At 43.4% G+C, this 24,315-nt stretch overlaps 1 protein-coding gene and 1 long non-coding RNA gene across 5 annotated transcripts in view; one reads left to right on the top strand and one right to left on the bottom strand.

Moving 5' to 3' along the window:
- LOC6532237 overlaps positions 1–24,315 on the top strand; it is a 111,199-nt gene that overhangs the window by 57,887 nt on the left and 28,997 nt on the right. The gene's annotated exons all lie outside the window — the stretch shown is intronic.
- On the bottom strand, positions 1,829–24,312 carry LOC120321399. The gene is made up of 2 exons (XR_005560999.2): positions 2,104–24,312; positions 1,829–2,042 (listed from the first exon to the last, which is right to left on the bottom strand). It is a non-coding gene; the product is annotated as an uncharacterized LOC120321399 (long non-coding RNA).

Genomic DNA, 24,315 nt, shown 5'->3' with positions numbered 1-24,315 from the left:
ACATTTAACTTTTTTAGATTTAGCATGTTTATACCCGTTACTCGTAGAGTAAAAGGGTATACTAGATTCGTTGAAAAGTATGTAACAGGCAGAAGGAAGCGTTTCCGACCATATAAAGTATATATATTCTTGATCAGGATCAATAGCCGAGTCGATTTGGCCATGTCCGTCTGTCCGTCCGTCTGTCCGTCTGTCCGTCTGTCCGTCTGTCCGTCCGTCTGTCTGTCCGTATGAACGTCGAGATCTCAGGAACTACAAAAGCTAGAAAGTTGAGACTAAGCACACAGACTCCCGAGACATAGACGCAGCGCAAGTTTGTCGATTCATGTTGCCACGCCCACTCTAACGCCCACAAACCGCCCAAAACTGCGACGCCCACACTTTTGAAAAATGTTTTAATATTTTTTCATTTTTGTATTGGTCTTGAAAATTTCTATCGATTTGCAAAAAATCTTTTTGCCACGCCCACTCTAACGCCCACAAACCGCCCAAAACTGCCACGCCCACACTTTTGAAAAATGTTTTAATATTTTTTCATTTTTGTATTGGTCTTGTAAACTTCTATCGATTTGCAAAAAAACTTTTTGCCACGCCCACTCTAACGCCCACAAACCGCCCAAAACTGCCACGCCCACACTTTTGAAAAATGTTTTAATATTTTTTCATTTTTGTATTGGTCTTGAAAATTTCTATCGATTTGCAAAAAATCTTTTTGCCACGCCCACTCTAACGCCCACAAACCGCCCAAAACTGCCACGCCCACACTTTTGAAAAATGTTTTAATATTTTTTCATTTTTGTATTGGTCTTGAAAATTTCTATCGATTTGCAAAAATCTTTTTGCCACGCCCACTCTAACGCCCACAAACCGCCAAAAACTGTCCTTCGCACATACACTAGCTGAGTAACGGGTATCAGATAGTCGGGGAACTCGACTATAGCGTTCTCTCTTGTTGTTTTCTTTATTTGACTGGAGATTGACTATCTTGAGATTGCAAGATAAGCCCCATTCTTGTAGCCTCAATTGTAAGTCTGGTTGTCGTCCAGCTCAGACGCGGATCAAAGAGGAGTTTGGGGAGGGCTTTGGCAATGGGTATGGGAATGGGGATGGGGACTGAGGCTTTAGCCTGGCCATCCATTCGCATCCCATCCCAACCCATGCCATCCCAACCCAACCCATTCCATTCTAAGCGAACCACGGGGTCAATGGCTTCGCCATTGGACGACGCTTCGTTCTGTCGTTGGCTGGTTGGTGTGTTGTAAAAAATGAAGCGCGAATTATTATTTTAGCGAGGCGAAATGGAAAATGTTGTAATAATAAAGTGACTTCCACTCCATTACGGAGACGAGACTGGGCCAAGCCCCTTCTTCTGGGGCCGGGCCCGTTCTTCAGTCGGGCTTACATCATTTGCTGGTGAATCCGATGCGATTTCTGCGGGGGAAAATCGAGGAAATCGGCGGGGGGATAGACAAACATTTCCGTTATATTGCGTCTGACAAAACACGCAAAGCTCGAACCACTCCGAAAATGAAGTGAGGGACTTGAACGGAGCTTAGCCTTCGTTTTATAGAATAATCGCGCGGTTCTCGGAATTGGAGTTGCGTTGTGTTGAGTTGCGTCGAGTTGAGTATGGTCTATAATTCAATTAATTGAGAATTACGCCGCATGGAGTTCGGTTCTAGAAGGGTGAGCATCAAGTGGAATGCAGGATGATTGAGCCGCAGATTGAAAGATTGAGTTCCACAGAAGTTGTACAAAATGAGTGATGGCGCGATTTAAGAAAAGTGTTTTGTAGTAAACTATATGAATTTATAGTTTCTATCATCTCTTAATTATCCGTAACTCCTGTAATATATTTGTCTTCTATATCATTTGCACTCTCTTGGCTTCATTATTTATTCTTTTAATAACCATTTCAAATGCTATACAATTTTATCTAATCAGTTTCGCCTCGCCTTGTTTGCACTTAATGACTCAATTAATGTTTACCTGGCTTTGTCTGTCTGCCTGGCTGTCGCCATTCGTGCTTGATTGATTGAGATCTGCAAATAGAGTAATGTTACTTGAAAAACCCAAGAGATTGGACCCCAGACAGAAGTTTACTTGCTCTACAAAGTGTTTTTCCAAAAAGTAAGCATTTGAAAGATTATAAGCATTCAAATGGGCAATAGAAAGCTCTTTTACAGACATCCTTTCCCTATGTAAATATTTACTTATCAGAATCTCAGACGCTTGACTGACGTCTCTATAGCAACTGTCAAACAAACTGGACCCAAAACAAAAACCAATCCATTAGCCAGCTCGGTCCAAACAGTCTCCAATACTTTTTTGATCTCCCGCACACCAGATGATGTTGTATGCCATGAGCATTTGACCCCTGCCTTGTCTTTAGCGAAAGATACCGAAAATTTCACTTTTTCGGCGCTCTTGGATTTCAGTTAATTGGTTTATCACGCATACGAGGTTGCACTTGCCACCAATTGGCATCGAAAACACTTTCGTTTTTTGCTGAAAAACACAAAAAATTCAACCAAGCGATGTAGAGTTGTTGGGAGATAACAAATCATACAAGTCCGGGAAGCAAGGGTTGTAAGTTTTATATAAATATCCGTGGCTCGAAGGTTCATTTTGTGTCCGTTGGCTTTTTGTAGTAAGACTGAATTGTAATTGATACCTTATAGTCCCTTGATTATAGGCATCTGTGGAGGTAGACGTTTTATCGCATAGACAGTGCGTTTCATAAGTGAGTGAAACCTTGCATACTCTCATACCGCTCTTATTAAAATATTTTGATTATAACTGGACTTGGCCAATTTTCGATCGAAACAGTTTTGAAGAAAGTGATTTATTAATGAAAATCAACGGCCAGTTATCGCATTAAGGCTGTTTCACAAAGGAGACAATTTCGTAATTTTCGAGTTATCGCGTATGTAGTTTAAGAAAATACCTTGCAATATCATGGTACTTATGCGAAGCTATTTCCCTTGAATTTAGTTTGGACTACTTTCAACAGCGTCCTTATGAATTCATCTTGCATGTGGAGATGTAAGATCCACGTATGAAGATATCTGTCTGTCGCAAGTTTCTTTTCTTGTTTTCCTGCAATCCTTCTCTCGGGAGCCCCCACATATTTCCCCGCCTTTTCAAACCGCAAAAATCTGCGGCCTGCGATCTCCTTGGCTGGCTTTTCTTGGCTTCGCTGGGGGCGCTCGGGGATTTTGGGGTTTCAACTCTGGAGTTGGGGCTCCGTCCCCTGCTGCGAGCTGAATTTTGCATAATTTCTCTGGGCTCGTAAGTGAAACAAAGACATCATCGATATCAAATGCCAACTGCGGACGGGGAAGGCAACAAGTTGGCTGGGGGGCTCTTGTTTGGCTTCTCCTTTCAAGAGGCATGAGGCTGGCGATTTTCAGTTTCAGGACTTGGCTTTTAATTGCTCATAAAAGCTAGAGCTGCCATATAAACGTTATATTTAGAGACGTATTTGGTGTTACCTAAGTGGATTTTCGCCCCAGTGGCCAGTGGTCAGTCGCAGATACATTTGTATCTACGCCGAGCTGCAGATACATAGTTCAAATTATAGAGCAACTTGCACATGCTGGTATCGCTGCATTCAAATCACCAGCAATTTTCGGTCGAAATTGAAATTTTAATAAACATTTTGCGAGACAAAGACTTCAACTTTTCCTGGCGCGGTGTGATAATATTTACTTTTACAACTATTTAATGGAGAAAACTGCATTGTTGCGCTCGCTGCAGTGAGATGCAGTCGGATAGTCGAATAGTCGGATAGTTGGAGCTGCCATAAAAGCGTCAATCAAAGCTACTGTTTGCAGGTGTGAGTGTGAATGTGTGCTTGGTCTAATCGCGGCACTTTTGATGGCCAAAATGAAATGGTTTTTGGGTTGCTTCACGAGGGGCTACGATACCTCAAAATGAAAGTGAAAAGTGTGAGTTAAATGGCTCAGCAGGTTCAATTAAGTAAACTTAATTAGGCGTTCCTGTGTGTCCTTAGATTTATGTACAGAAGATTACAGAAGATTTTTATTATTCATGTGGGTAACATAAATTGGAAATTGTTTAATGGCGCTTAACCAGCTGTGGACTCAGTTTATTAGCTATATAATTGTGGGTTGGGAGGAGTTTATACCCTGCAGCACTAACTTTCATTCGGTTGGTTGTTGGTTACTTAAAATAATAGACAATTCGTTTGACGAACGGTTTTAAACCGGATTATTGAAAAGGGGTTAAGAGCTTCTCTGTCAGATTTAAAACAAAGATGTCACACATGAAATGGGCACTTTAAAATCATTTGATGCTCATCATCATCATGAGTCATAGTAACATGGAGACCACAATTGTGGGCGTTAGTTGGTCTCTTGCTTTGGAGTTTTACATGGCTGCACTCTCTTCTATCACATCATCATCAAATTAGTGGTTTATTTGCTCTAGACTCAAGCACTAATTAAACTAATATAAAACTAGGGCCCATAAACTGCCCCAGTAACATCGTAAAATTTCACTCAACTTTGTCGCCGACTTCGGAAAACTTGTGCCCCCTTTTAAGTTGGTTCTTCTCCTACTTATTCAAAGTTTACGACACTTCATCTGCTCTGAAGTGTGTAGCAAAGTTCAAAGGCGCACTAATTTTAATGACCTTCCGACAGACGAAAAAAAGAAAAGTCAACTAATAAAATTCTTTGAAATTTTCTCTCGTTGCAGGTAAGCCAAAGTCCAAAGTATTTTACCTATGAATATTTCTTATGAGCACTCGTAAGTATTTCGCTTGGCTTAATTGTCTCGGCCGGGCCAAGCCTTTTGTTGGCCAAACCGCAAAACGCGAATAGAAAATTCCAAGAAAACAATTTTGTTTTTCCAGCGCTGCGCTGCTGCGGCTTTTAAATGGCCAGGCTATCGTATCGATGCAAGGCCCGAATATTCGAGCATTATGTGATTGGCGGGGGAAAATCGGTGGGTATTTGCCGACAAAGCGATATCGAGATATATATAGTCGGTCGGTTGAGAGAGCTGGTTGCACAAGAGCGATCTGTCATAACTGTTCAAGTTGGACTGGGACTCGATTTGCGTGCCTTTGCTTTCAAAATCTAATTAGACAAACAATGGGCAAACCAAACAGCAGTATGGCAGTATGGCCATAAACAAACCAATTTCGACAAGACCAAGAACAGTTTTTACTGTGTTTTTGGGGCTGTGTCTTGTGGTGGAAAGTTCCAAGTTCCACGTTCCACGTTTCAAGATCCCAGTTCCGCTTGCAAAACAGCATAAATGCGAGGAAGGCAAAAAAAGCAAAAACTGAGGGTCTGTGCCACAAAACGCGATCGTTTGTTTCTGCCTCTGTAGACCAAAAGCCGTAAATGGCTGATGAGGCCAACTTAATTATACCGTTGCAAGAGACGCTCTTTGTTTTTTGTGCTTTTCTTCTTTCCAGTTTACTTCATTTGCAAATTGCGGCACGGCTTCAAAAGGAGAAGCGGGCTGTGGGGGTTGCGGGGGTTACCCGTGGAGAGATTGTTCCAGTTTTGCCAAGCCAAGTCAAGTTTTGAGGCATTAATTGTCGGGCGGTAGTCAAACCCTAAGGCGACTCCCTTCTGGCATCCAAATATTAAAGTAGCTCGCGTCAGTCATGATTCTCGCCCATCACTGTCGGCTCTCGGAGGATGTAGATCACGTAATTATTATCCCATGGCGAAGCCCACAGTTGATACCACATAACTAAAATATCACTGTCAACTTCGTGTCAAAAATGTGCTAAGGGCATTCCATTCTGAAGTGATCTCGCATGAGTGGAGCGTGAGTTCATTCCTTAACTCTTGCCTAACATGATTCAATCCATTGATAAAAATGGATATAGTTCAGTTCCATTTCCCTAAAAACATCAATGAACCGTTTCGCTCTGAAATCATTTCCACTGCTACTTTGTATTTTTATCAACTTTGGTTGCTTTTGCTTATCTGTCCAACGTAGTGCGCTATCAGAAAACCAATATGAGTAAGAGCAAATATCATAACCGTGGTGGAAATCAAATTAAGTGGATCATTAATATTTTTCTGCGTCGCAGAACAAACGGCACCTGCATTCGGTCACATAAGCCAAAAGCACATTTTCCAAAGGGACACCGCCTCATTATGGTCATGAAATATGGCGTGTTTGGCAGGGAGAGGAAGTAGAGGAAGTGGGGAAACGAGATCGAGGGTGGCAAATGCACCCGATAAGGCATGGGACACCAGCACACTTAAGGCAGCTTAGTTTTCCCTCGTCAAACTAATTCCAATTAAAGTTCAACTCAAAACAATAAAAAAAGAGGCTAAAAAATAATAGTAATCATAAAAAACCAAAATTCGACCGGAAGCAACAGCAACTTGCAATTGTGGAGCGGAACGAACTGAAGAGCAAACGGGTTTCATTTCGACTACTACTACGGGGATATCATCTGGCATAGACCCTATGCCGGTTTAGTACTTGCTATTTGCTACGAGCTATTTGGTATTTGGTATGAGGCAATACTAATTAACCCAGTTTTGTTTGTGTCAGTTGTGTTTTGTGTGGTCACACTTACCGAAGCAGCGTAATGACATCCATAAAGCGGGCTCCCACTGGATCTCCCGCCCTCAGCCGTGAAATTCATGCTGTAACTCGAGATTCGAGATGCAATGCGTTGATTTGTCTCAGCTGAAGCAGCCAAATAATAAATTTGTGTAGTGGCAGTTATCTAATGGGAGAGTGGACGAGATGTGAGAGATATTCGTGGAACAGCTGCTACTAGAGGGAGGATTCCCAGGGGTGAAACTAAAACCAGGAGGAGCACAGAATATGCCAAGAAGGAAGTATTAGCTAGGAGAAGATCTGAAAGGTGTGAACAAGTGGTATTATAGAAATAATGGGATAGAACCAAGCTTTATTGATTTATCGACCAAAACAACACACCACTTAATGTTGCATTTCTAATTATGAAATGTTTTTCGAACAGCCAAACTTGTGCTGACAGGTATTAAAAGAGTGATTGATGTTGGAACGTGGTGTTTTAATCACAATATTTAATAACACCCGAATTTTCAACTAAGCACAACATTCTCCGCTCTCAATTCACCGGCTCAGATCCGCCCAAAACAATCGCCAGCACATGCTACACTTATTACCATGCTCGAAACCCGCTGCAATTACCATTTCCATTTCCATTCCATTCCATTACCATTCCCCATTTTCAGTTGGCCAGAACTAGAAGTACGACCACAGAGCGCCTTCGTTTCTCCTTCAGGAAGTGCTGTCGTTCCAATTCACCGGGTTTTCACTTGGGTTCCTTCCCCTCCTAGCCACCTGCCTGCACTTTGCACCACCGACAATAACTACATAGTTTTTCCATCCATAAACACAGAAAACAATTTCCCTTTATGCGTTTTTGTTTATTGTTTCGCTTGTTCTCAGATTGGAGTTTCTCCCAGGCATTTAGTTACCCCAGCAAAACGCTGAAAACCAATCGCTGAGCGAAGAGTGAAGAGCCCAGAAGAGCTGTGGAAATCCGTTCCATCAGCAGGTGATGCAACTTATCCGTAATGCATTTTTTGTGTGTGGCGGGCAAAAGTTCATTGCCGCCTTTGGCGTTGACCAAATGTTTGGCTCTTTCGCTTAATTACCCACCTGACCAAAAAAGTCACGTGCCCCGGGGAATCCCCTAAAAGTCTCTCTCTCCCTCCCCCTTTTCCGCCCGTCCACGCCAGCATAAAAAACGCACTTGACGTTCGTGACCTTCGCCGCCGGCCAAAGTTTTTTCCGCAGCTGTTTTTCCTTGCTCTGAGCTGCTGCTGCAGTTGCAGTTTTCCGATGCCGCGGTGACTGGATGGCTGGAGACCTCCCCAAGTTCAACGGAAGCCATTAAAGAAAAGTCAACACCAGGCAACTGAAAAACTGAAAAGCTGAAAAGTGCCCCTCGGATCCGCCCCCAAGCATAACATTACTTTTGCATTTTTGGAAGATGTTGGGGCGCTGATAACCCCGCCGCATCACCAAATTGAGCCAAGACAAACCAGAAATCGCAACTGCAAAGGAATGCATACCACTGAGATCGAAGAGTTGAATACCCTGTGATCGTAGTTGTATAAACATAAACTGTGCAAATGACTAACTCAGAATGGTTGATGCCCATTACCAAAATACATGCCCTGTGATCATCACTCAGGTTATTAAATTAATCTTTTATTTATCTACATAATCTCAATCAGTATCCACCTAAAACAGGGTACACAAATGCACTGTTTGCGTTTGCAGACCAAGTAAAAGTCATGCAAAAGTCTTTCCTCGCTTCGCGGACTTTGGGGTTTCGATTATCTGCTCGGGGGCATCTCTCTAAGCGGTGACTGAATGGGAAATTAATTCGGTTAACCCCTGTCGACACCTCCCACTCTGGAGGTCTTTGCGACCGCCAAAGCCTTAAGCCTTAAAGCCACCATATACTCGCATAAAGCCAATGAAGAAGACTCTGGCACTTGGCTTTCACCATATTTCTCCCCAGCCAAGCCGCGTATCAAATTCGACTTTGTTTTGACCGCATGCAAATGGCCCTGAACCAAGGAACCTTCAATTCCTAAGCCTCCTATTAAACCTGCCCGTTTTCTTCTGAGGTCAACTAATTATGCAAAGAAGAGACGTACTCGTCTTAAAGGAAGCCCGAAAACTGCCCAAACTAAATGATCAGTTTGCCTCACCTTAATTCCCCTCAATTCGCCTCAATTTCCACAATTTGACGTACAAATTCGTTTGCATAATTGAGGGTGGTCGTGGTCTATAAAAGAAAAGCCCGGAAATCCACTGTGCCAAGTGAAAAACGCGCGATTTTCTGTGGCATGTGGCTCCGCCCTCTCACCACGCATTTTCACTTGAAATTTTTGTGCGAAAAGCGCATGCGGAAACGCAAAGTTGAAAAGCATTTCCACTTAGCCCGAGTGTGAAAAACAATCTTTGGGAAAAACTCCCACTCCCACAGCAGAGGATATTAATAATGTGATTTCGACCTACTGGAGGAAGTGCCTGAGCTAGCTATTTTCCAGGAGCTACAACCAGCTGTCAGCTCTGACGTGGAAAGAGCTTGAGGAAAGGGCTAAGTGCCTTTGGGGGAAAAGAAGAGGGACGATACACCCGAGAGAGAAAATTAAACTACAGAACATCTTTGAAATGGAATTTGGAATCGGCCTTCTTTGGTTAAAAGAGCTCAACTATCTCGAAGGCGTTCCTTCTATAAGAAGCCCTAGAAATTGCAGGTCTCTGCCAATGAAAACTGACATTTGGCCTTGCCGCGGATTAGAGGTGTAAAGTACGCCCATTCGTCCAATCCTCCGTCATTCTGGAGTCCACAAACAAGAACGATTCGCTCTGGAAGCCCCCATTTGCCATGATTACCACACCGCATCCAATTTCCAGCCCAATTTCTGGACGAAAGTGTAAATTACAGTGCAGTTGGAGCTACTGGATTTGGATTTGGTGCGAGTTAACTATAACTGGCAAGTATCTTTTCGGGCCCAGGGTAATTTTCCGTAATGAGGAAACCGATGAAGGATCGCCGAGAGCAATCTCTTCCGGCGCGAAACGCCATGGGTGTCATTTCCCGATTTTTCCATTTTCAGATTTTTCGATTTCCCAGGCAGAATCCCGCGAACGTGACCAGATCGGAGTCGGTCGTAAATGAGATTCGGGTTGCTGGTGCTGGTGCACCGACAATTATCTGAACAACAATCGCAATAAAATTTTCACGCGCCACTGTAAGTGTGGGCGTGGCTGGGAAAAGGGGTCGAGGGGCTGTGAAAATTGCTATCCTGTCAAATGAGCAAACTCAACGGGAGAGTCGAGCTTTAGCCACCTGTTTCCCAGTCTTGTAGTTCGGTAATTGAAACTCTTGTTTTGCTTTGTCTTCCATAATTGTTTTTTATTTTTAAGAGCTTTCCGGTTAATTTAATAAAATGGGCAAACTGGTAAACAGCACTTAACAACAACTGAAATAAAACCGGACACCAGAGTATCGGATAATTAAAAATGTATTTGCAAACGGGTATGGGAAAGTTGCGAACATTAAGTGGGTGGCAACTCATCATTGTGAGTGGAGCCTTCTCCTTCGAAGGGGAATCCATTTATTTACTACTCCGAAACTGTAGGCGGCATCCGCTTGTTTCTGCCTAAAAACCTCGAGCTGCACACCTTGGTTCTAGTTTCTGACTTTCTCCTGCCTGCACAGCAACTCCAACTCCATCTCCATTTCCATAATGAAGCCCCGACCTTTCCTTTTCCATTTGGATTTATAATGTCTAATCGCGATGCTCTTGAATTGCCAAACAGACAACGACCCATCCTCACATTATCTGCACAACAATATCAGTTTTCCGGCAGACAAGCCCCGAAAAGTTGTACATCTCAAGTTGAAGGCGCAAATAAAAGTTGATGGACGGGTGCGGTTCGGGCGCAACTTTAATTTATGAGTTGCTCACAAAAAAAACAGAAAATGTGCACAATAATTTGTAGCTGCAGCCGAGGATTGTCGGCAAAAGGTTGATCAGAGTTCAGGAGTCCTCCTGTTATGCAAGACAGTTAAGACAGTAAAGCTCTTAAATTAAGCGAAGATTTCTCTCATTCCGAAAGCCCAAAACGTTTGCAAGACATTTATAAAACCATCAAACTCATCAATTTGAATTCAAGCACCCGAAACGAAGATTCAATTTGATTCCTGGCGAGAAATGCGCCATCGTCACGCAATCCCAAATGACAACGTCATGGGATGGAATTGCTGCGATTGGATTTGTAGTTGGATTTGGAATGGGATGGGATGGTCTAGGATGGTTCGATGGCCACCATCCCATCCTCAGATGTTGCATGTTGTACTCGCATCTGTGGGCAGATACTCAGCTCCCAGTCCCCTTCGAGCCCCACAGAGTGTTGAAAACTTTATTATGCCTGTTATCACTTCAAACGCAACTAGGAGTTCGAAAACGCACAGATTAATTTGTGCCTTCGCAACTCGGGTAACCATTTCCCATTCTGTGGGGGCGTCATTACTCTCCGAACAATAGATCTAGGCTTGGTCGAGGGTCTGGGTCTTGCATCTTGAATCTTGGGTCTTTGGTATCGAAACTTGCCTTACATGTGTTTGTATTCTCATGTGTTGTTTCTGTGGGCTGACACAAAACATTGTAGGTACACCGAACTGTTGGGAAATCATTTAGAAAATAATTAAGCCCATGTCGCCGAACTCCAAAAACACACAGCTCTTGAGTACAAAGCACTGGAAGCTCTGCCCACATAAAAGGGAAGAAGGAAGGGAAACTGAATTCTGAATTATTTTGTTTGGAGCAGCTGACATGTGTAACATTTGCTTTTTGAGGGGGAAGAGCATGGGAAACAAAACTAGTTTAGATCTAAGCAAGAATACGCAATTTACACATTCTCCCAGCTTTCAAAAATACGAAGTAAAATCATATTTAAATGTAATAACTAAATTATATTGGGATATTATTATTTACCACGTGAGATTCCATCTCTCTCCTTTTGCAATGGCTTTTCAATTCCTTCAGGGAATCGCTTGCAGGCCATGTAATTTCAATTAAAAAGTCGTTAGCCACCCACTGGGTGAGCCACCAACTGGTCGGTTGTCATCCGCTGTCAGCTCTTTTTGGTAAACTTTGACTCTATTTACGGATCGGCGTAATTAAAGTGGCCAAAAAATTGAATTTTATTGCCCCGGCGACGCCGCTTGCATTGAAAGTTGCAATTGCATCTGCAGTTGCAGTTGCAGTTGAAGCTGCAGTTGCACAGTCGCAGCAGTTGAAATTGGCCGACTGGGTATCGGAATGGGAATGGGAATTGCGGTTTGTCTTCTAGCGTAATTTATGACTTTTAATTTCTACCACTTGTGCAAGATTTATGGCCAATGTGCAGAAATTGAAATGCAATCAAAAAATATTATGTTAACCTTTCAACCAGGGTGGCAAAAACGAAGTCCCACCGCGGAAAATGCTCACACAGAATGGGGAAACTCGAGTCAGAAAAAACATTTTCCCTAGCTGCCGAAAAAATCATGCGCCGCACTGCTCGTTTCCCTCGATTTCTCCCAAATTGATTGACAGGCCATGAAATGGCATTCAAATTTGCTGACAATTTGTGCAGCTCCAAGTTATTAGTTGCTGTTAACCTTTGATGGCATTCTCCAGTGCAGTTGGTATCATCCTTCGGTCTGCATCCTGCTGTGAGTTGGACATGGCTTCACCCTGGAAATACCCTTTTAATCCGCGGATCGCTGGGTCAGCGACCTCTCTTGCCACCCACTCATGCATGACCGATGTCTATGTCGATGCCACCCGTTCCGTTCGCGGGCATTTCCTAGTTGCGGCCTTGCCTTGGAGCTTCCTCTGTTTACATAAACAATTTGCATATTTCCACTTGCGCTTTTTTTTCCCCCTTCCATTCCATTCATGTGTCTCAGCCATGCGGGAATGTCTCACTCAACTTGTCCAAGTTTTTCCCCCTTTTCACTGTGTTTTTGTGTCTCTGCTGGCGTAACTATAAATTCGTAATATTTTTAGGAGTTTGCCAATCCATTGGAGCGCATCAAGGCGGCAAAAATGTGACGTGGAGTGGAGTGGGGTGTATAGTAAACAAATTTGCTTATTTGAATTCGGCTGAGAAAAAGAAAAGCCAATCCGCTAAAGGCCATAATAAATCAAACTAATTTCTCCAATTAATTACCCTCCATTCTCGAACTAATACTCCATATATGACTGACTTCTTTGACCCTGATAGCGCAACATTTTATGATTTATGCCTTCAGATAGTGAAACGCTGGTCAAACAATGAAAGTAAGCTTCCAACTCCAAACAAACTCTTTATCTTATCGATTTTGTCTGCACAATTTGGGGCAAAGTTTGTTGTTTGTTACTTGGTTGTTGGTTGGTTGTTATCGATTTCTTCCGCCAGTCGCATTATGTGTAGGAACTTTCTATCGACTGGGAAAAATGCATTCCATGAAAATCAGGCCATCGACGGCAGAGAAATGTGAGTGAAACAGAGAGCGAGTAGAGATATGAAAAACCGCAGGCCAATCGACCGAATACGTCGCGTGCCCAAGTCCCCGATTTTCCCCCCTTCCGTCAGCACCTTCCACTACTCCACTGCACTCCACCCACGCCCAAATCCACGCCCACACCCACACCCACACCCACGCGAATGTCACGAGGCAGAAAATTGGGTGAAAAGTTTTCCTCTGCCCCCGACCCCTCCGCTCCCTGTTGATACATAAATTTCCCAGTTAAGTGGAAAAGCTTTTCTAGTTCGCTTTTCAATTAGCATAACAAACCACCCCTGTCCCCAACCAAATTCATTCGGGCTCCACTTCAGTTGAAGATTTCCCATGCATAGTACGCACATATGTGGAAAACTTCCGCTTCCACTTGAGAGCTGTCAATTTGTGGATTTGTGGGCCACCCACCCGCAACATTTCAATCCCAAATTGAAGCCCCACTAAGCCAAACAAATCATTTGCTGTCTCATGTCCCTATTTAGTCATAAATAATATATTTATAGAGCGTTCTGGAAGTGGTTTCCCCTAATGTCGGCATAAATTTCCTTTGAAATTGTGTCACCACCAACTCACTTTTCCCCTTTCTTTCTTCTCTTTCTAGGTAAGAATCGCAGACATAAGTGCCTCCTTTGCTTGCAATCATAACTCAAACCATATATGACCGCCAAGGTTACGTAAGTTTTTCCCAAAAAGAAAAAAGGAGCCATTTCCATTGGTTTTCCGTTGATTTGTTTCCGCAATTAAAGTTGCCATTTCTCAGGTCCGAAACTATCAACAATATTTGCCCGTTCATATTTGCCATTATTTTTCACCGTTTTGGCATTGCGTGCAATTTTTAATTTTTCATGGCAATTTCAAAACGAAACCGAACAAAAATGCAGACAGCCATGCATACATTTGCCATTTGCCAATTGGCAAGTTTTTTTTTTTTCTGAAGTTTTGGCGATGATGGACCGAGATTAAGGATTTATTTCGGACTGTTGAAATTTTTGAAATTTCATTTCATAATTAACATTCATTCGTGTCTCCATTCATTGGCTTTCTCTGTTTCAGTTTCAGTTGCAGTTTCCTTTTAAAGTGCACTTTAATTGTTGTCATTTACTTTTGGATCGCTTTGGGGCACACGTAATATCCATTGGTGTTGAATAAGTGCTTGGGTGTAAGTTAGTATAGGTTTCTATAGAGACTTCTTCAGTGATAACACGTCATGCCCATGCTTATATTAGAAAGTCCTGCCACCTTTCGTGCTGTTCATAAAACACCATTCGCAGGAAAATTCAATTTTCATTCACCTCCTGTCACCGCTGACTCGATCACGTGGCGATTTTATGATAATGACCCCGCTCGTTTTCGCCGCCATTGTCACGTAAGGATCGTACAAATATGAGGGTTAGGTGCAGCAGCTGGGGTTCACCGAGAAGATTCCCACTCCCAGGCGCCGAAAGTGAGGTCCGCAAACCAGGCGCGAAGAAATGCAAATGGCGGAGCAAGGTGCCAAAAGTCGTGATGTGACTCAATCGCTGCCTCTTCGCAAACTGGCGGAAATGGAGAGGAAAATAAGAAAAGCAGAGACAAAAAGCCTGGAAGGGAAGGGAAGGGGGAACCTTTTGGCATATCAAACTGCAAATCGCCAAGACAAAATCTCTTTGACAGCCTTCAACATAGAGGAGAAACACAACAGCAGCGGGTAAACCGATGCAGCAAAAACATTGTTACACTGCCGGAAGAGAGTCCATGGCAAAAAACACACAAAAACACAAAAACCAAATAAAACCAAAACCAAAACCAAAACCATGCCAAACAAAACAAAATGAGCGGCGAGGGAAAAAGTTCAGCATTAACAAAGTTCGAATTGTTTCCAATATCGAAATGCACTTTCTGCCTTTGACAGACAGCAACAACAAAAGTCAGAGATACACAATCTGACAGCAGTCCGAAGACTCGACCAACCAACCGACCGACAGATGGGAAACCATCGGGAGTGGGGCTAAACTTAGGGATTGGGGGGGAGATTCAAGGGGCCCACTGCGATCTCCGGATCTCTGGATCTCTGTGTTTATGCTTCTTGGCATTTCTCGAATGCGCAGCCGAACGGGATGAGTTCGGGATCTGGTGGGACTGCGACGAACTCTGGCCATGTTAGTCTGTATCGCAGGTCGATCGAAGGCCGCTCATCGTAGGGATCATGAACATGTTGCTGATGCAAATTACAATGGCAGCTTTGCTGGCAGTTTGTTCTCTGCCCCAGCTAATGATCAGTGCATACGGGCCTATCTGCTTTTCCATCTCGATATTTGGCTATTTTTAGAACGGCAACAATTGACACAAGTCATTATGCATTTAGAACTCATTACCAACCTGACCCGCAGTTGATTTATATCCCTATTGACTGGTCGCACGCCACAAGGTGAGGCATTGATCGTTCATGCCACTTGTTACTGCCATGTGGCAACTGCCTCCGCCACAAACACATTCAGTAATTTAGGCGCTTGGGCGTGTATTCTCCCCAACTCTAACCAACAACTCCTCCACTTATTTCTGCCAACGAGCTGCTGCCTCATTCGACGGCTGGCCCATGTCTCGTCTGGTTCGCTTCGTTTTATTCAAATTGGCAAATGGCTAATAAAGTTTTGCGCCGATTGCTGAATTGACAATAAATATTGGCTTTATTTCCAGCCATGCCGACTTTTTATGAACTTGGACTGGAGCTGGAGCACGGTGGGGAATGGAAATCCGGGGGAAAAGCCGAGGGGCTCAGCTCCTCTAAGGAGGTGCTGATGTGTGTGGGGACGAGGGCGTTTATTGCGTGAAATCAATTGCGTTGAATAAGTTCGTTTATGCCTGCGGTGGCGGTGGCACTAAAACTCTAAGGAAGATCAATGGAACTTTCACTGCCGCGAGAAACGTTGACAAATTCACGAAGGCTCGTGTATATTTTCAAAAATCTCTGGAAGAGAAAGTTTAGAGGGAAAGAAGAATATGAAACAATTCTCTATGATATGCAGTTGAAAATTCAGTTTGCCACTATTTCCCTATACCACTATTTATCATCTCCCAAAGTTGTTGAACCCGCTGCCTTTAAAGATGATTATTAACGCCTCGCGAAAATTGTTTTGCGGTTGATTAAATAATGTCGCCGAGGTTAACCGATTTCGCTGCCGCAGTAGCCATCACGTTCCCTGGAAGATAATCATCTGAATCGAACCACTGGACGATCGATCGATTGATCGATCCGAGGAAAGTGTTTCCCTGACCAAAAGCGTCAAAGGAAGCGGGGTTAATGAAGCCATGGAAACCATGGATGGGGAGGTTAAAATCAAGTTGAACTTTTACTTTGTACTCCACCCTTTGGGATAAAGAGATGAAGGAGGCGGAGGCGGAGGAGGCCGAGTTCCCACTCTGCTGCAACTCTGTTAAAAATCAATTTTGGGTCGTGCTTGCAGGTGGCTCCGCTCCGCTCACATGTCCAAACAACATCGTCATCATTGCCGGTTCGTTTACTTTTCGGCAGCACTGTGCTCGTGTCTCGGCCTGACCCTGCACCTCCAGAGTTATGAACTTGTTCGGGGCCTAATGAGTCGGAGTGCCCACCAGAAAAAACCATCAAAGGGGGAGGAGCTGGCGGAACTGGCGGCCGCAGGAGGTGGCTCCTCTGTGTGCTTTTTTCGTTCAGATTTTCATGGCTTCTGGGCATGGGAAGCTGGGGCCATCGCAAATTGAGGTGTCGTAATGGCGGGAAAACTTTGGGATCGGATCGGTTCAATGCGATGCATTGGGATGCATGTTCATCTGCCAAGCGGCTGGGAGATAGTGAAAGTGAAGTGAGGCGAAGCTTTCATTGTTGCTGCTGTCGCGGATCTTCAAAAGGCCCATGTCGTTGTCGTATTCGTTGTTGCCCAAGGATACACCCCTTCCCAGAAAAAAAGACGAAAATAAATATCCGAAAAAAGGCGAATCCCCAGACCACACTCATTTGCAATGTTAACGAATTCAGCCAAAATTTGTTTGCCATTTTTCATCTGTTAGATTTTAATTTGTTTCCTTTTTGCCCCTCGGCTTGGCATTATTCAGTTGTGTTTATTGCTGCTGCTTTATCTCCAGTTGGTAGATCTTTCTATGGCAGCTGCGGCCCGTAATTATGGGTATGGGGATTTGTCTTTTATGGCCACTCAATATGGTTAAATGTCATTGGAATGGTTGGCCAAAGGGGTCTCTTAAGATTGGATTTGGAAGGAGGGATTATTTGTGCAACTCCTTGCCACAGAGAAGCGACTGAATTACAGAAAGCGGATTAAGACGCTGTTAAGTGATATTGGCGACAGCAGAGGAACTAAATTTGTAAATATGCATATTTAATAAAATGTAGATAGAAGGTAGTTTTCTGCTCTGCGGGCTTATGAACCACCATCCATTGCTCCTACTTATCACACATTTTCCAGTATTAAATTTCAATTATTACAACACTGATTACCAGCTGCCTCTTTTGCCGTCCCTCAGCCATATCGTTTCAGGTTCCATTGCCGCTTTCAGCTTTCTATTTATTACACAATTAACAACTCGTTAGGAGGGGCTCAGTTTTGGGGTTTTTGTTTCTGCTTTGGGCCTGGGCCTGAGGTTTAGCGGTAACTGAATTTCCCTGTACTACATTGATCACAACGGAGAGGAAAAACAGGCAAAACCGTTGGTAATAATCTCATTTTAATTGCCGCTGGCCAAAAAAGAAAAAACCAGAAAAAAGAAGACAATGAAAGTAGCGTAATGAACATTTCATTGGCCAAGCCCGCCAGTTGGTTGCTCAATTTAGAGGGTTTTAAGGAGCTGGCCAAGTGGGGGTTTACCCTTTCCGCCCACCGCCACACCCCAAAAGCCAAGTTGTAACCAAATTCATGACCTTGTCTGTTGTCTCTCGGCTTCGTGGAGTACCTCTTTTTTTATGGTTTTCAATGCGATGTCAGCCAGCATCTTAATTGCACTTGAAGCAGACGAAGATTGAGAAGTCCAAAAAGTGTTAATGAGACGGCCAAGTTTGGTAATCGGATAGTGGAGATGGAGGTGGATATGGAGACCACACAAAAAAGTTCACTCTAGTGGTGTCAAATTTACGCCTGAATATCTGGGTGAACAAGGGAGAATCTCTTCAGAGCCGAAAGTGAACTGGATTTTTTTCCCCACTCCATTTCGGATCTGGGGCCACCGGCAATACCCAATAAAACATGTCCAATGCGGCACGAGGCGAAAGTAAATCAAATATTTTGAATTATTGAGGAAAAATCAACAACAAATTGCCAATTGTTTGCCGCTCCAACCGACGATCAATACAGGCATGTACACATGTAGCAAATCCAAATCCGATTTCGATTTCAAATCCAATTGTTAATGGCAAGCATATTTCATGATTGATTTCCAAAGCGCGCTAAGCCGCGGCCAAAAATGGAAATCGAGGCAAGAGTGGAGGAAAACTGGCGAGGAAATGCATTTGCCAATGACGTTTTCCATGCTCCATGCAGATGGATGCCAACGACGCATTTTCACAATTTTTGACAGTTCACTTGGGTCAAAAAACCAGAGACGACAGAAATGACCAAATGGGTTTCCATGGCAAGCAAATGTCCAGGTGGCCTCAACAGTTGTCTCTCTTGTTTTATTATAGTAAATTATCTTGATTTCGGTTTCGATTTCAGCTTCAGTTTCAGTTTAGCGCTAATTAGCCGGAGATCGTGTCATCTCAATCGGCCTCAAATTATATGCAATTAATCGAACGATTTCGATTCGCTTTTCGAGTCACCACCCAGGGGCAAGGCTATTTTCGGTGAGTTGTGCCCCTCAATCCGAAAAGCTGAAGCTGCGTCATTTGCCTAGGAAAATTATCTTTAATTGTTCCGTTGCAGCTCTACTCGATTGAAGGTTACTTGAAGCGGCGACAGTTTTACAGTTTTTCCGGGGGCCGATACAGTTCAGTAGAGATAGGCTTAGCTGGGAAGGTCAACAAGTTTAGAGATTACAGAAAGGGCGAAATCAAGTGAGAACATAATGTGTCACAAGATAAGGGAGACGTCAAAACTATCAGCTTGGGGCTTAAAGTATTAATTGGGGTTAAGTTAGTTATTGATCTCGTTTCCATTTAAGATCGATTTACGAGCTCCCTGAACTTTGCGTCAGATAAGAGAACGCATTTATGACAGCTAACAAAAAGTTGAGAGATCTTAAATACATGAAGAGCTTCAAGAACACATGACTTGAGTAGAAAGTTCAAGTATTGAGAATCGCCTTCCCGCTTTTCCTCGAAGTACGCTTTTCACTTACGGCTGGAAAGCGATGTTTGTTCACACCGTATTCGTATCAAAATATGTTTTCCCTAATTTCACTGAAAATAAGCACGAAAAACAGTTAAAGTCGCCCCGGCCAGAGGCGGCAGTTGAGCAATTTCGTAATCAGTTTCCATGTAACATGCTTCTAATGAGACCACAATGAGCAGCGAGATTTCCACGACAAAGCGGCAAACTTGTTCTCTGGTCCATGGCTCCGACCCAAGAACGTGATGCCAACAAAGCCAAAAGCGAGACGAGTGGAGACGGGACGGGATTCCGGCCATCATCTTTGTCGCCGGCGAAGAGTTGAACGTGACACTCGGACGTGATTATGTCAACGGTGTTCGGACTCGGACTCGGACTCAGACTCAGACTCAGACTCAGATTCATATTCAGAAGCCTTTGCTAACCCAAAACTCCTTGTCCGATGCTGGAGTGTATGTTACTCAATAGGCCAGGTCGGGCTTTAACTGCGTCTCCCGACTTAACTTCACACATTCGCGGGATCTCGGGATCTTCAAAGAGAGATAATTCCCGATGCCTCCGATGCATTTGGTCACGGCACGTCGACGACATCAATTCCAGTTGAGTTCTAGTGGAAACTGGAGAACTGTGAGTGGCTTTTTGGGTCAGCTGATTAATTGCACTTTCGGGGTCGTCTTTCAACCTGGAACATCTCCATCATCATCATCTCCTTTTCCCGGACTTTGTCAATTTGTTTGCCTTCTCCTTTCCGTTTGTATTTATCAACTCTCTCTCTGTCCCTTTTCATCTCCCAGGTTTCTTGGGTAATTAGAGTCGCTGCCTGATTTTCGTCTAATTCTATTTGGTTGAACTCTATTTTTAGGCCGATTTGGAAGTGTTCCAAATGTCGTGACTACTTCACATAAAAATGTTTGCAAAAAGGCAAAAAGGAACCGCATAGAAAACGTACAAAAAGAGAATTTATTTTTTGTTCGTGCGTTCCCAATTTATGTGACATCTTGGAAATGTTCTCTATAAGACAATTCTGGTGGAATTTGGGTTGTTGTCGTGTTCCCGCTTCAAAAAAAATTGGCTATAAATTTGATTTCTTTTAGGAAGAGATTTATGCCAATTTGATAGACGTCTGAAAAAACGTTTGAAGGCGAAACTTTTTTTAAATAAACGTTCTTTCCTTAACAGCTACTTTTGTTACATATTAGTTCTTTGAACACAATGCATTATTCATAATCTTTGAGCAAATGACTTAAACACGTTTTGGTCACGCCTTTCAAGCCTTTAATCGCCACTGTTGCAGACACTAAATAATGTCTTTTGTTAATTTATAGAATTCTTTGAGATTCTATTCATAATCAACCTCTGGCGAATCAAACAATATCTGAAGGCGTTGCCTGCCACAGCAGGCCAATATAATGTAAACCCAAATTGTAAAATTCTAAAAACGCGGTCGAGGTCACGCACTGACATTTCCGATAATGAATGTACGATCCGGTGGGCCATTGTTGCTTTTTTATACATACTATATGTATAGTATGCCGAAGCCGATTGCTCAATTCTTTGGTCATTCTCAACCACGCCGAATTACAGCAACAGCAGTCTCGCTGAGTCAACGAACCTCGGCCACAGACATCCGAGATACAGATACAAAGATAGAGATATAGATACGCGACGCGCCCAGCACACAGTTTCTATTGAGTTGCGGTTGTGAGTAAAAATAGCCAACGCATTAGAGGAACTTATTTTGACCGATTCCGAGGGGCGATGAACATTTCGCATGTATGAGCACAGCGCAGAGGAAACTGGCGAGGAAAATGTAATTTGGTAGGCAGACTTTTGGAAGACACAGTGAATTCCAATAGTGCCTAAAAATGTGTTGCAATTCGCGTGACTAAGTAGAGAAAAATGGGCAGATTCAGCCGAGAAAAACAATTAGCCAGCTGGCAATAAAAAGTCAAGGGGAAAACTAATTTTTCACTGCGTTAATAAGAAGATGGCAATCATTCAACGAGATTATTAATTATTAAAAGATTTTAAATTGTTGGGGAAATATAAACATGAAAGTTAATCTTTGAAAAAAGCGGTTTAAAAATGGCAATGCTGGCAAAATCAATAGCCTTTCGGATTCGTCTTCAGTTCGTAGAACCTATTTAAAGCTCTTGTTTAACATCCTCAATTTCTGGCAATTCATGCTCTGAAATGGAGTGTTTTTTCCAGCACTTTCACACCCCCGGTAGGCCGACACATTCACTTTTCTTGCCATTCGCTCGTGCTGTTTTTTTTCCACTTTTGTATTTTTTGCATCAGATTTCAATCTTGAGAACTTCGCACTGACTTCAATTTGTTTTCCCTGATTTCTCTTATTATTTCCTACGCCCGCCAATAATCTTGAGACCTCTCGAGAGTCTGGCGCGCAGAAAATAATACAAATAATAAAAAGAACGGCTGCTCCTCAAGTTCAGCCGGCGGAGATTAGTCACGAATTTGCATAAAGTTCTGCAGTCTGCACACCGCATTCTGCATTCTAAATTCTCATATTTCCAGCGCTCCCCAAGTGGGTGGGTGGCGGCAAATGCATTAAGGCAATGCCTGCCCAGACCTTAGAGTCGTGCCAAGATTGGGAGTGGTTCAGCTCAGTTTGGGCCCGGATCGCTTGGTTTTTGGTTTTTGGTTTTCGGTTTGGGAGCCGAGACCGAAAACAAAGAGAAAGGCGTTCCTCCAAAAAAGACACAATGTTGTGGTTTCGGCTGCTTACTAGGGTTGGGTCTGGGCTTCGACTTTGTTGGGGTCTCTGGTTCTTCGGTCTGTGGTCTATGGTCTTCAGTTCCTCAGTTCTGGTAATGAGCCTCAAGTATCGCAAATAAGCAGCCCACACCTGCCTCTCCTGATGCTCCTCGGTTTTGTGTCTGCACTCCCACTCCCGCTCCTCCTGCGAAGAGGTCTTACTTGCCATCTACGACTATTTGCAAAGTTTGTTCTGTGCCAGAGGCGCTCTTCTCCGATGACTCGACTTGGTTAAGCTAAAGCGGGGTTCACTTCATTTATCTATTTACCTAACCAAGCAGGCCAAGCCTCTGAAAATGAGTCGAGTCGCTGTGCCGATCAGAATTCTTTTGTTTCTGCAGTCGCAGTCTCATAATTAGCTATAATGATAAAATCATAATGCAAAACAATTTGATGCAGAAAATTGCTTGGCTTGGCTTGCCTTAGTCCTAAAATGGAGTTTGAAAAATGCTTTTGAAATTTGACAAACTCCTTCTTGCAGCCTTCAACGCGATTAAGTTATTAAAATTCCCCCCAGTATAATTAAATTTACTGCCCAGAAATATATGATGGCGGTAAAAGTAACCCACCGAAAAAAGGAGAAAAATCCCAGGCAGCCTGTCAAAACTTTCCCGCTTTTCCCCGTCGCCAAGGGAGGGGAGGGGGAAGATTTGCCAAGGCTTCCCCATAAATCTTTCTCGCAGCGCCGTCGCTTTCTCGGATCATTCTTCAAACGGCAAATGGCAGAGTGCAGTTGCAAGAGGTGACTTTGCGAGAGGTTTTGTGGCAGCTGCCTTTGAGTGTCAATTTGGCCATTACCAAAGGTAAATCAAGAGCAGGAGCAGGAGAAGGGGAAGCGGAAAAGGAGGCAAGCAAGCTGTGTCTGTCCAGGAAAATCATTTTCATAAATTTGCCATTTCTTAAAGTGAACCCCAATCTGTGTGACATTTCAATTTGCCAGTGCCGAAAGGGAGTCAACGATTTGCAGTTCAATGAAGATCTCAAGCAGGTGAAAATGAAAATGTATGTTTGGGTTTGGGTTTGGGTTTTCGTTTCGGTTCGATCGAGGGGCTCTAGGCTCTAGACTGCCATTTGAGTAAGGATGTGTCCGGGGCCATAAATAAATGTCCGTGCTTCGAACAGTTTGAACACTTTGAACACTTTGGGGTGAAGAGGTTGGCTCTAAGAGAGCCTGCTTTTCCCCTAACTTATCGATTTCTAATTTCAACTCTGCGCACCTTTTGTTGATTTTTCACATTTTGGCGGCGGTGATGCAAGAGTTCGCCGGGTTAAACTGTTTGTATGGAGATCAATGTCCAGATTGTGGAAGCCCGCTTGGGAGTTGTAAGTTGGGAGTTTCCATGACTCGCATTTTCCTCGCCTCGCATGTGTGGGTGTCACTGGGTGTCACGCCCACCTTTCCCCTTTCTGACCCCTTGGCGTCAATTGTCTTGTAATTATTTTCTTGATGTTTGATAAATTGAATATCGCTCTCTGCGGAAAATCTTTCTTTTCTCCCCTCTTTCTGTGTGATTAATCATGGAACAATGGCAGAGCTTATGCAATGCGTGGGACTTTTCCAGCTTGACCTTTGCCTGGAGGAGGATAGAGATGCGGATGGAACTCAATGGGGATGGGGCTAGAGCCAAGGCCCGGCAGCTGTTAAAATGACAAATGAGCGATGCCATATCGCTGCAGATGGGCGGTAAATGCTGTGGCAGGAATTGGAAAAATTTCCCAATGGGAGGATGAAATCTTGCAGATAGTGCTTAACGGGAAATCATTTTCTTATTGGCTTCACTACAAGTTGGAAATTAAATAACGCTGATTTAATAATTGTTTTAAACGATGCAACGCATAAGGGGTATAAACAAATGCAAATAGAATATACGTTTAGCAATGCAACTGAGAAAGCCATTAATGCATTATACATAACCGCTTAATTCCAACATAACTTCAATGTGGTTCGCAACACTTTGTAACAATATCCTTTGCGGCAAGCCTTTCTCTTGCCAATGTGCCACAACTGCACCCTTTCACCTCGAACCCTTCCCTTTCGGGCATTGGGGCATTGTTCGCCTAATCAATTAGCAGTCTGGGCATATCAAGTATACGTCATGTTAGCCACATACTCACAGTTAAACCCAACGAACACCTTTTTAATTTCCCTTTTTTTGTGCGCTCTCTTTTTGA

Source organism: Drosophila yakuba, chromosome 3L, assembly GCF_016746365.2.
Source record: "Drosophila yakuba strain Tai18E2 chromosome 3L, Prin_Dyak_Tai18E2_2.1, whole genome shotgun sequence".
Classification (NCBI taxonomy): domain Eukaryota; kingdom Metazoa; phylum Arthropoda; class Insecta; order Diptera; family Drosophilidae; genus Drosophila; species Drosophila yakuba.
Note: the sequence above shows the minus strand (reverse complement) of the source record. Positions and strands in the feature narration are given on the sequence as shown.